General features: G+C 46.5%; 1 protein-coding gene and 1 pseudogene across 1 annotated transcript in view; one reads left to right on the forward strand and one right to left on the reverse strand.

The window, feature by feature from the left end:
• Window positions 1-12,150, forward strand: part of GABBR2 (gamma-aminobutyric acid type B receptor subunit 2) — a 349,564-nt gene that overhangs the window by 226,334 nt on the left and 111,080 nt on the right. The window lies entirely within an intron of this gene.
• Window positions 431-5,779, reverse strand: LOC112930884 (large ribosomal subunit protein eL22 pseudogene; annotated as a pseudogene).

The raw sequence follows: 12,150 nt of genomic DNA on the forward strand, positions 1-12,150 counted from the left end.
CAAAATGAGACCAGTGATCAAGGGCCCCTTGCTGGGTTGCTCTGGAAATGAGTTAAGGGAGGTGCGTTACAAACTATAAAGTGCAGTGTATGATTGAGGGATCCCCCAGTAGAAGAAGAAAGAAAGCCATCATTTCTCTATATCATTTGTTTTATTTATTTATTTATTTTGGTTCCCAAGTTTTATCCCAGAACTCAAAAAAATATTCCAGTTAAATAAATTTTATTTTTTTAAAGATTTTTGTTTATTTGAGAGAGAGAGAACAAGAACACAAGCAGTGGGGAAGAGCAGAAGGAGAGGGAGAAGCAGACACCCCGCCGAGCAGAGAGCCTGATGCAGGGCTCAATCCCAGGACCCTGAGATCATGACCTGAGTGGAAGACAGATGATTAACCTACCGAGCCACCCAGGCATCCCCAGATAAATGAATTTTAATCTTCATCTTCCTCCTCGTCCTCATCATAGTTAATCTGGAAGTAACACAATTCATAATTCTCTTTGCCAGTAGCTACTCCATGCAACCAATCACAGAGATTATTCTCTTTGGATATTTTTTGATAAGCTATTTCAAATACCTTGTTGGGAAAAGGCATGTCAGATGTTACAGTAATCTTGCTCTCCCTCCTTTCAATGGCTAGAACCCCTCTACCAAGATTTACAGCTTTGCCGTTCACTTAGATTCTCTCTCAAAGAAACTGCTCAAAATTGGCAGCATCCATGATTCCATCTTCTACAGGGTGGGGTGCAGTCAAAGGTCAGCCTCAGAACTTGCTTCTTTTTTTGCCCCCCTTCACTCCAAGCCTTTCACAGGTGCCATGGTGGCACCATGTATCGCTTTGTTTTTGTTTGGTTTTGTTTGGTTTTTGTCTTAAATAAGAGGAGAAATAAGATATAGTGAAAAAATTAACTGTATGTCTGAGAACTAATAAAACACCCTTTTGGGCCATGGGATTTGAATTATCAGTGATGGAACCATGGTGTAAAAACCTGGCACAACCACAGGGAAGTGGCTGTTTCCCTTTGTTCATTCATTCCTTCTACAAATATTTCCTACCACCTATAGTATGAGAGGCATGAGGAGGGGGATGCTACAGATACAGTGTTGAGCAAGGCAAATGAGGAGACAGATGGTAAGCAGATATTCACCTGAGTAACTATTTGAATGTAGACTGTGGAAAGTGCTCTGAAGAAAGCCCACAGGGTATTTTGAGAACTTATGGCATGGAGGCCTGACCAAGACTAGGGAACGGGAAAGACTTCCTTGGAAAAAGAAAAGACAAGACAAGACTTCCCTGAGGAGATGACTTTGAGTTGAGATCAAAGAATGAGTAAGAGCTAACTAGGCAAAGGGGATAGAAGGGCGTTCCTGGGAAAGGCAAGAGCCAATGCAAAGGCCCTGGAGTGAGGAAGTGTGGCACCTTTGAGAAAGCAAAAGAAAGCCAATGCGGCTGGAACGGAGTGGCCCAGGATGAGCCTGGGGAGTGGGCTAGAAGGGTTGGGTGGAAGCCAGATCACGACGCCCCTGTTATCCTAAGACGAGTGAGACCCTGTGGAAGCACGTCTGGCAAGGGAGAAACTGATTGTTGTTCTTAAGAAGCTTCCCCTGGCTGCAGTGGAGAGAACAGATTAGAAAGAAGCAAGAGCACCTGCGGGGACACTGGTACTAACCTGTGGTGAGTGGGGAGGGAGAGAAGCAGGTGGATTCGAGGCATGTTTTGGGAGGAAAAAATGCCAGTCATGACAGAAAAGAAGGGGTGATCAGGGGTGTACTTTCTAATGCAGTTACTTCTCATTTTGAACTGAATGGCTCTCAAGTTCCGTATACTGTAAACATTGCTACAGTACATGAAAGAAAGGGAGCTATCCACTGTGCAGTTTGCCATCTGGAAAATGTGAAAATTGTTCAGGTAGTCCAGGGGAAACTGGATGCTTAGTTACCCTTCCCGATCCTGCAGAAAAAATATTCCACACAGGCAAATGCAAAGAAAGGTGTGCTTGGTAAAAGCCAAGAATGCAAGTGTGCAGGACACCTCTATCTGAGCTCTACCTGCCGAACAGGGTGACCTCAAGTCCAGCACACCCCCCATCATTCCTCTAGTCTTCCCTCTGGGACCCTGGAAGCATCTCAGTGTCTTCACAAATGGTCCCTTGCCTGGCCCAGGGCCACAGCTCCTTGGTGACATCCAGTGCCTGCAAGCCATTCATGGAGGCCTCTCAGCACAGGATTGCCAGATCTTTGTTCCTCTGGGCCCCCACAGGGCCGTAATCCCTCAGTCCTCTCTGGGGGAGAAGGCCACTCTGGCCCTTGCTCAGCTGGGCTCAGTGCTGTATGGGAGCTGACTTACCTCGGCTGGTTAGAGCCAACTGTGTACGTGTCTTCCCAACTTCCTGTTCTGTGATGTCACATTCTGTGATGTGAAATTGGCCATGACAGGAGTATTTACACCACAGTAATCAGCGAACGCTACAAATCAGGACTTCTCCGCCTCCTCCTCGGAGAGCTTTTTGTTAAGCATTTCCTAGCACGCACTGACTGGGCCCGGAGCTCACGTGCTGTGTCCTGAGCTCTGCAAGCTTGTCTGTGAACACAGTCCCCTTAGCTTCCTACTGGGTTCAATCCCTGGGGTCAGGCTTAGAGACAGTGACTACATTGTCCTCTCAGCCCCCACTCCCTACCTAACACACCTAAGTACCAATACCAAACATTTCATTGTCTGGGGGCTGTGGCCTCATCAAGCATCTGACAGGGCTAGGCTCTGAGTCCTGTCTTAGGTGCAGTAGTGACCCCCTATTATTACATAGCTGTGTGTTGGAAGAGACTGGATATACTTTGGGGTTTTTTTGTTTTGTTTTCTTTTTAAAGATTCTTATTTACCTATTTTGTGTGTGAGAGAGATTGAGAGTGCATGTGCATGCATGAGTCAGGGGAGGGGCTGAAGGAAAAGGAGAGAGAATCTTGAGCAGACTCTGCACTGAGCAGAGTCCAATGCAAGCTTCGATCTCACCACCCTGAGATCATGACCTGAGCCAAAACCAAGAGTCAGACGCTCAACCAACTAAGCCATCTAAGCACCCCTATACTTTGGAGAGACTTCAAGGACTATTTCAAGGTTCAAGGGTGTCATAGCAGAGAGAATCACTACCTGCTAGAGATAGGATGAGACGGCAGTAGAAGGAGGGGCATTCATTCTTTCAGTGATTGACTAATTCATACCAGGCCCCATGTTTGTGGGAATATGGGAGAGAGTAAGACACATTCTACACCTGTGCTGTTCAGTGTGATCACCCCTCGCCTCTTTCAAGAGCATTTAAAATGTGGCTGGTACATAAATGTAAAAAAACACACCAATTTAAAAAACCTAGTACCCCAAGAAATATAAAATATCTCATTAATAATTTTTATATTGATTATGATTGGAATGAGATTATTGTGGATAAATCGGGTTAAAATTTTAAAAATTGACATTAATTTCACCCATTTCTTTTTTACTTCTTAAATGTGGTTCCTGGGTTCTTTAAAATGACAGATGTGGCTCATATTCTATTGATCACCATGGTTTTGGGGAAGGTTTTTTTGTACTTTTTTTATTGGAGTTGGATTTGCCAACATATAGTATAACACCCAATGCTCATCCCATCAAGTGCCCCCCTCAGTACCCATCACCCAGTCACCCCATCCCCCTGCCCATCTCCCCTTCCACTACCCCTTGTTCGTTTCCCAGAGTTAGGAGTCTCAGTCACCATGGCTTAACATTTGAAGTCAGTCCTAGGCCAGAAGAATAAACTTCTGGTCAAGACAATTGGGCTGGACTTCAAAGGACAGATGAGGTTTGGAAAGTCAGAGACAGTGGGAGCTGAGAAGAGAATGTTTTATAGAAATAAGCACTTGGACCCTGCCCTCTAAGAGGAGTAGTGCATCCCTTTTGACTTAAAAAACAATACCTCTCAGTAGTTTTTTTCAAGAAACAGTGGAGATATGGGGCAAAATAACCCGGTAGAGCGCTCATGGAAACATGGTCTGTCTTGGTGTGGACAGGGGAAAAACTAGAAATATCCAAAATGTCCAATGCTTGGGCTGAGCTAAATAAATGTTGATGCATCTATACAGAATTATTGGCAGCTATTAGAAATAGTTGTTGCAGAGCACTAATGACTTAGAAGACTGTACGTATAATATTTTGTTTAGTGAAAAAGGGAGCAGATTGCAAAGGTGTTTATGGCAAATCCGCACTTTTGTTAGCAAACTTGTAAACACATAATGACTAGAAGAAGGTACTCCAAAATGTTAACTGTGGTGTCTCTGGGTAGAATTCTTTCTCTTTTCTTATTTCTCTTTTCCAAATTTTCTACAATAACTATATATTACTTTAGGTCTCGGTCTAGGGAAAAAAAAAAGACTTAAATAACATATTAACTTTAAAAGACCTAGACTTTATTCCAGTCTTGGCCCTTACTAGCCAAGGAACTTAATAAGCTAATAAGTTCTTGGACTCCCTTTGCCCATCTGTACAATAGGTATATGAATACTTGGCTCACAGGGTTGTCATGAGGACTAATTGACACATCACTACCTGGCACCTGTCGGCTCTCAGCCATTATTAATATTCTTTCTCTCTCTACCCCATTCTATCTTAGATGGACTCTGATTCTCACTTGGAAATGAATGGAACAGGGAAGGAAGAGAACATGTCCTGCTCTCCTGTAAGCCTCAATCTTCTGAGCCTGGAGGAACTTCTTTCTCCTCAATGCCAGACTCTAGTGAGCTGGATCCCCACTAGTTGGAGTCCAGTTAACTGAGGGCATATTATGTCATTTAACTTTCAGTATGCAGGAAAAAAATATGTAGGGCATTGCCTAACATGGGCTAGAGGCCAGCTTGAAAAACTCTTGAGGTCTAAGACCCTAGGGTACATACAAGTAATGACTGTTGTGACAGATCAGCCCTAGACTGTGACTCTACTAGACCCTTGGTGTAATAATATGAAGAATGCAGAATCTTGTATATGCATATGGATATATGATCTACATACATGTATATATGCACAAATATATTTTTACAGGCCCACAGGGTGTGATAAAACAGTGACCTAGATACTCCCTCAGGCACACAGGGTCTTTAGTAGGCCATATGTGGTGATAGTTAATCCATGGAACCACTGTCAATTCCCCTTTAGCAATCTGGCAGGGTCCCTGCAGTATGTACAGGCTCTACAGTGCTTTCCGAAATGTACCAGAAAAATTGCCTATTCATCCTCAAATCGAGTAATTCTATCAACTGGCTTATGAAGAGCTGCCTCGTAATCCATGCTTAATGACCTTAGCCGCTGGACAGCTGTCTTAGGAATTCTAGTCTCTTGCGAACAGAGTATTCTGAGGTTCTAAACTTCAGTGTAATAGAAACGTGTCCTATTTTCCCCCAGCAATGGGATGTGGAGATGTTCAGCTTGGTGTCTTCTCCTTGGGCTCACTCTCCTCAGCCCAACTTTTATGAGGAGTAGTGACCATCACAGGAAGTGGGACTTACCAAATGTCTCCCCCATGGGGCAGTCAGCGGATCTCAGTTGGGGCTGAGCTCTGTGCCTCCATTCATCTATAGGATGAGGGGGTATTGGCTGGCATGGTCAGAGAAGGGGCCTCTAAGGCCTCTTGTGACTCTGAAGTAATGAAAAAAGAAATGTTTTCAAGATGGGAACCAACATTTACTAAGCTCCTGAAGTACTGAGTTTCCTGGGAAAAAGCCCTACCTGTGAAGCAGACGTGCTTAGTACCATTTTTTTTTTTATTGGAGTTCAGTTTGCCAACATAAAACATAACACCCAGGGCTCATCCCGCCAAGTGCCCCCCTCAGTGCCCATCACCATTTTAAAGAAGAGGCAACTCAGTTCAAGAGGCCTTGTGGCATGCCCAGGCTCACGAGGTAGGAAGTGACAACTGTGCCTTGGTTCATAAGAGGGTTTCAGGCCTGATGTTAGTCACCTCTAATGCCCTTGGTTTGGGTTTTTGTTTTGTTTTGTTTTGTTTTGTTTTTTATACTCTTATCCACTCCCCCACCTCCCTCGGTGGAATTCTTTGGAACCTAAGTTTGCACTGTCACACCAGCCATGTTTCTGCAGACAAATCTCTACAGGTATCATCTCAACTCCTCCTTCCACCTGCTGAGCTCTGCTGACTCTCTGAACTCCCAAGCACTCTCTTCTCTCCCTCCTCTGCCACTCATTTATTCTGGCTCTCACTTTTACACTCACCAGATTATTCTTCTTAAATAATCTATGACCATGTTATTCCTCATTAAAGGCCTTCCATGGCTCTGCACTGCCTACAGGATAGAGCTTGGCATTCTAGGAGCTCACCTCCAGTCATAACCTGTGCTTCCAGCTATTTCTCTCATGCTGCTCTTTACACAGAGGGATATTAGCTACTCTCCCACACACACATCAAATTTTCAACCTTTGCAGCTGCACTTATGGGTTATTGGGGTCTTATGGTTTTTGTTTTTGTTTTTTTTTCCTATTATCATCTTCTCAACCCTGGATTTATTCAAAGAGTGATTTTTGAGAACTTACCGTGAGCCAAGCACTGTACTGGAAGCCAAGAAGACAGTAGTGAACCAAACAAACTGAAATCCCTTCCTTCAAAGAGTTTACAACCTAGTGCAAGGAGAGAGTCAATAATCGACATATTAAGTAAGTAAATTATATAGTATGTGAGAAGGCAGCAGTTGCTATTTAAAGAAGCAAAAAGAAAGAATATGCAGGAAAGGAAGGAGAATTGGCAATGGTACCAGTGGAGGGGAAGCAGAGAGAATTAAACGGGATGGCCAGAGGAGGCCTCCCTAGGAAGGTGGGGCAAGGGGGAGCTGTGCCATGACTAGGGGAGAAGTGACCCAGGCAGGTGGACACCAGCATGGAAGCATCGGTGACAGTGTCTGGAGCACTTGGGGTAGGAGGAGCTTCTAATCCCAGACAAGATGGAGGAGTAACAGGGACTCGATTTATCCTCTTGCCTTAAACAACTAAAAAAAAAAAAAAAACAAAAAAAAAAAAACAGTCAAATCATGTGAAACAACAGTTTTCCAACTCCAGACTACAGACAGGAGAGGAGAGTGATTCCTAAGAGAAGGGACACAAAGGACGTGAGCCTTATGATTGTCCAGCTTACTACCTGGAGAGTTGCCAGGCCACGGCACAGGAAGGGTGGCCCAGACATACCCCTGTGGCCCACCAAGCTGATAATCTGAATTGAGACAGTTGAAAATTTGAATGAAGAGAGACTAGGAAGGCTAGAATTTGTGGGCAGAGTAGCAGAGGAAAGAGAGCTACATGAAGAGGGGAGGGCAGCCGAGAGCTGCAAGGGGCTGCCTCAAGTCTTCAGCTGTGGGCTGACTGGCACCTGCTGATGGAGTAAGGAAACACCTGAGACCTGGAAATGCACCAGCGGAAGATCCTCAGAGCTCATGCAAGGCCAGGAATCTTTTCTCTTCTCACCAGCCAGGGTGGAACAACTTCATAATGCACAAGGAGAGACTCAGAAGGCTATTGTCACAGTAGTGAGGGTAAAATCAACCCTAGACTAAAGGTGGCTCTGATCTCACCTAATAAGGCTTAGAAGCAAGCCTCATAGGGGCCAAACTCATTTCAACTAACTTAGCTATGTCCTGGACAAAGCTTAAGAATATTTAAAGGAATATTCAGAAATATCTAGCACCCAATGATGGTCTGATATCTGGTCAAAATTATCAAGCAGGCAAAGAAGCTGGAGTGTGTGGGAAGTGTGAGGAGGCCAATATAGCTCAAACGTGTCAGTGAGGGGAGAGGCAGAGACACACCATCAGAGAAATCAGAGGCCAGATCTTACTGGTCTCAGTAAGCCCTGAAAGGTCTTTGGCTAACTCACTTGTCAGTAGATGTTTTCTTTCTTGCCTCCTCTACCAGACTGAAAAGTGCCCCTCCGTGGCTCCAAACTTGTAGGGCACCATGGAGCAACTGGCCTGTCCTTAGCAGGCTAGCCTTGAGCACACACCTGCCCATGACCAGCCTTCCCACTGCACTCCCAGGAGTATCGGTTTAATGCAGAAGCAGGAATAAGAGGAGAGTATGAGAAAAAAAAGTACTGAAAGGAGGACATTTCCCATTTGGGACAAGAAGGGACCTGGGGAACTGCATCAGCCCTGCCTTCCAGTCTCAGATCCCGCCCCTGAAAGATGTGTGACCTTGGAAAACCTTCTTAACCACCACGACCTGTTTGCTTGTTTGATTAAAATTAATAATTGAGTGCCACCTACTTCTAAAGAGGGTTTGAAGCAGCTTTTGATAACAGGCATACACACAGCAAGGCCCCTGAAATCTACAGTCATATAACGTGAGGACAAAATATATTCTGAAAACCTAGGCTAGTATAGTGAACTTAATGATGAATTTAAATGAGCCAGCTGCCAAGTGATAAAGAGAATGGAACCTCATTTTCTCCATGTGTAAAATGGGATTAATGATCTCTGCCCAGCCTACCCCAAAGAGCTGCTATGAGGATCATCGGGGCTCTCTGGATGAGAGCGTGCCTTCAGGACTCTTCTGCAAGTAATAGAAAACCGTCCTCACTCAAAGATAACAGTGAAGTCCAGGATGAGGCTTCTCCATCTCTCCGTCCCAGGGTCTGCTTTCTCCTGTGCCAGTTCCATGCTCAGCCAATGCACATTACTTCTGGATCCCATCATCACTGTACCACGACCAGCAAAAGAGGAGGCTCGTTCCTGTAGCAGTGCCAACAAAAAAAAATCCCTGGAAGTGAGTCCCTTTTGCCTTGATTGGCTGGCTTGGGTCACGTACTGGTCCCTGAACCAATCACTATAAGCAGAGGACCACCCTGATTGGCTTAATCTAAGTCATGTGATTCAGCTCTACATAGAGTAAGTTTCCTAGAATTTCTTCACCTCAGAGTGCGGCCAGGTGGGTCTCAGTTGGCTCTTCTCTCTTCTCACTCCTCCAACATATCCATTCTCTGCCCTTCTCTGTGCCCTGGGAAGCTTTTCTTATGGTCAGCGTCACCCAGGACCCCTTGTCCTCAGGCTTCTGGGTAGATTTAGCCAATGGGAAGTACAGGCAGGAGATTGGAGGAGAGGGAGAGAGAGGTCGGGGAGCAGCCCCCAACCTTGCTTTAGTGCTGTATCTCTTGAAATAAATGTGCCCTCCTCAAAGCTATGGATCTTCTATGTGTCTCCACTCTTATGAAGCTCTGAGGACACTATTTCTTCCCTTGCTCCTCTGCTCTGAGGGATATAACAGCTCCTGCCATTGCTAGTCTATGGGCACAGCACTGTCTTTTGTCTGTTCCCATAATCTGCTCCCTCGCTCTGTAGTAGTCCTTAATTAAGTGTCTTCCTTTGAACCATGCAGGGTGAATTCTCTTACTTCCTGTGACCTTGTATTTGTTATCTGTTGCTTCATAGCAAATTATCCCAAAGTATAGTAGCTGAAAGCAACGATAAAGATTTATTATCTCACATAGCTTCTGTGGGTCAGGAATTAGGGAATGACTTAGCTGGAAGGTTCTGGCTTAGGCTTTTTAATATAAGTAATTGCAGGCCAGATGGGACTGCAGTCATCCTAAGACTTACTGGAGCTGGAGATTTGTTTCCAAGATGGCCCACTGACATGACTGGCAAATTAATGGTGGCTGTTGGCAGAAGGACTCAGGTCCTCACCACATGGACTTCTCCATAGGGCTGCTTGGGTATCCTCATCATATGGTGACTGGTTTCCACCAGCATGAGTGATCCAAAAGAAAGCAAGGCTGAAGCTTCAGTGTCTTTGTATGGTCTAGTTCTGGAAGTCACACACTGCCATCTCTGTAATATCCTACTGGTTACACAGACCAGCCCTATTCAGTGTGGGAGGGGACTTTACAGGGTGTGAATACCAGTGGGTGAGAATCACTGGGGCCATCTTAGAATGTGGCTATCACAGCCCCTGGCTAACATCATCCCTAAATTAAAATCGGGGTACTATTATCATTCAAAGGGGATTAAGTGGTGAGCCAGAAAAATAAATGCCCACTGCATGGTGTTCAATCCTATCAATATAGGAAATTGAGACTTAAATTCACCAGCTGGATCCATAAGTCAAGCAACGGTCTTAGAAGAGCCCCTGTGGTTGGGAGTGAAGGACCCCTCAAGCCCATGCCAGAGGCAAGAGGGAAGAGAGAACCCTTTTTATGCAAAAAGATTCCTAGATTTATCTTTCTGAGCTTCCACTGGCCTCACTCCAGCCTGAAAACAGCTTCAGACACCCACTGCGTTTGTTTCAAGTCCACTCCTGGCATTTCTCAGCCTCCCTTCTGGTTTCTGCTGCTAGAAGTAGCCTCCTGACCCTCCTCAGCCCGAGACCACCTCAGTAGGCAGGGCTGCCAATAGCCGCCCTTCCCTCCCTCTCAGATTTTTCCCCTGCTGATGCCTGTCTCTTTGTTTCCTTCCCGGGAGAATTGATGGAAGATTTTTTAATTGATGGAAGATTTTTAGGCTTAGCCCATGAAGCCAAGTGAATAGTCCCCAACCCCCATATGGAGCCATCTGGGTTTCTAACGGGGAAGATGAGCCAAGAGGGAGAATGGGTTCTCAATCAGGCATGCCAGGACACCTTCCTGCGAGCCCAGTCCGCTGTTGCCGAGGTGGAAGGTGGGACTGGTGACTCATTGGGATTAAGAGCTGAGGGCCACTGAGGCTGGGAGAAGTCTGGGAGACAGTCACGTCAGTATGCCTTGCCCTTGCCCTGCCACATATGTATGCCCTCATGTGACATACACTTCAACTTACATACCCATTGACAGATGTAGACTCACACCCAGACTGTTGTACAGATGGAGAAACCAAGGCACACTCAAGATTTAGAGAGCCTCCTGCTACCGCCCCCCCCCCCCCCCCCAGCCTCTCTGTGTAACTTGATGTCAGCCATTGGGAGCTTGGAAAGGTTCTCAGGAAGCTCCATCTCTCGGTTCAGGCATGAGCACAACCAACCTCAGGATTTCTTCACATTCCTGCGGGCTTACACTCTCATGGTTCCGCTTGAGCTGAGTTCATTTAGGATTCAGACCATCCCAGATCCCTGATGTTTTCCTCAGACCTGGGTCCCCTTGGTCCATGTAGGGAATGCAGACCCCTCCTCCCTTATGGCAGCCACGCAACACAAAACCGCACAGACCTGAGAGCCAGCCTCTTTTATAAGGGCTTGTGAGGGGTCCCAGGGAAGACTTGGGGGCCAGGCGGAGGGGGTTTGCACCACGCAATGTCATTTGATGACTTCAAGTTGGACGTTGCTTACGCCTGACCCAGTTCATGCTCCGCCAGCCTCCCCACCTTCTGCTTCCCCTGCTGGGGTCTCACCGGGCCTCCTGCCCTTCTTTGGGCCTTCTTCTCTGGGGAGACGATAGCTCCCTCCTGTTCCCCCTGCTGAGGTTCTTACCTTCCACCCAGGAGGCTAATCAAGATCTTCCTACACCAAGATCATTTCCTCTTGAGAGGGATTCTGGGCCCAGCTGTCAGGTAATACAAACTTGAGCTCCTTACAGGCCAGGAGACCACCACCAAAGTGATGAGGGGGCCCCAGACTAGAAGCCAGGTGACCCACCTCCCAGCACAGGGCCCTTCCTGACTTCCCAGGACCCCCACAGCCCTGCCCATTTTTCCTGTACCATTCCTCTGCTGCGCATCTCTCACACTCCGCCTGGCCACCCTGCGGGCTGAGCCCTCTGGCCTGGCGCCTGGACTGCTGTAGTACCAGCTGCCTTGTTTGAGACCTCCCTCCCCACCTCCCCCTCCCCATCCCACCCCCACCCCAGCCCCAGGCCAGCCTGCAGCCCACTCTGGCTTGAAGTAAAGATTCCAACAGATTGCAAATTGCCTATCTCAGACTTTCAGGTCGACTGGTCAGCAATTTGGTTTTCCTGGTGGAGACTAATCTATTTAACAAAAATAGAACATACAGTAAAGCAAAATTAAATATTTCTAATCATGGGGATGCTTGCATCTGCAAATGATCAGGAAAGAAGAGGAGCAGTGGGTGGGGGCAAAAGGTCCGGAGGAGGGTCTCATGATGTGTGGCTTTAGAGCTGTAAAGCTCAACTGGCCACCCCGGAAGCTGGGCAAAGACCCCACTCACTGGTC

The sequence above is a fragment of the Vulpes vulpes genome, chromosome 12 (assembly GCF_048418805.1).
Source record: "Vulpes vulpes isolate BD-2025 chromosome 12, VulVul3, whole genome shotgun sequence".
Classification (NCBI taxonomy): Eukaryota; Metazoa; Chordata; class Mammalia; order Carnivora; family Canidae; genus Vulpes; species Vulpes vulpes.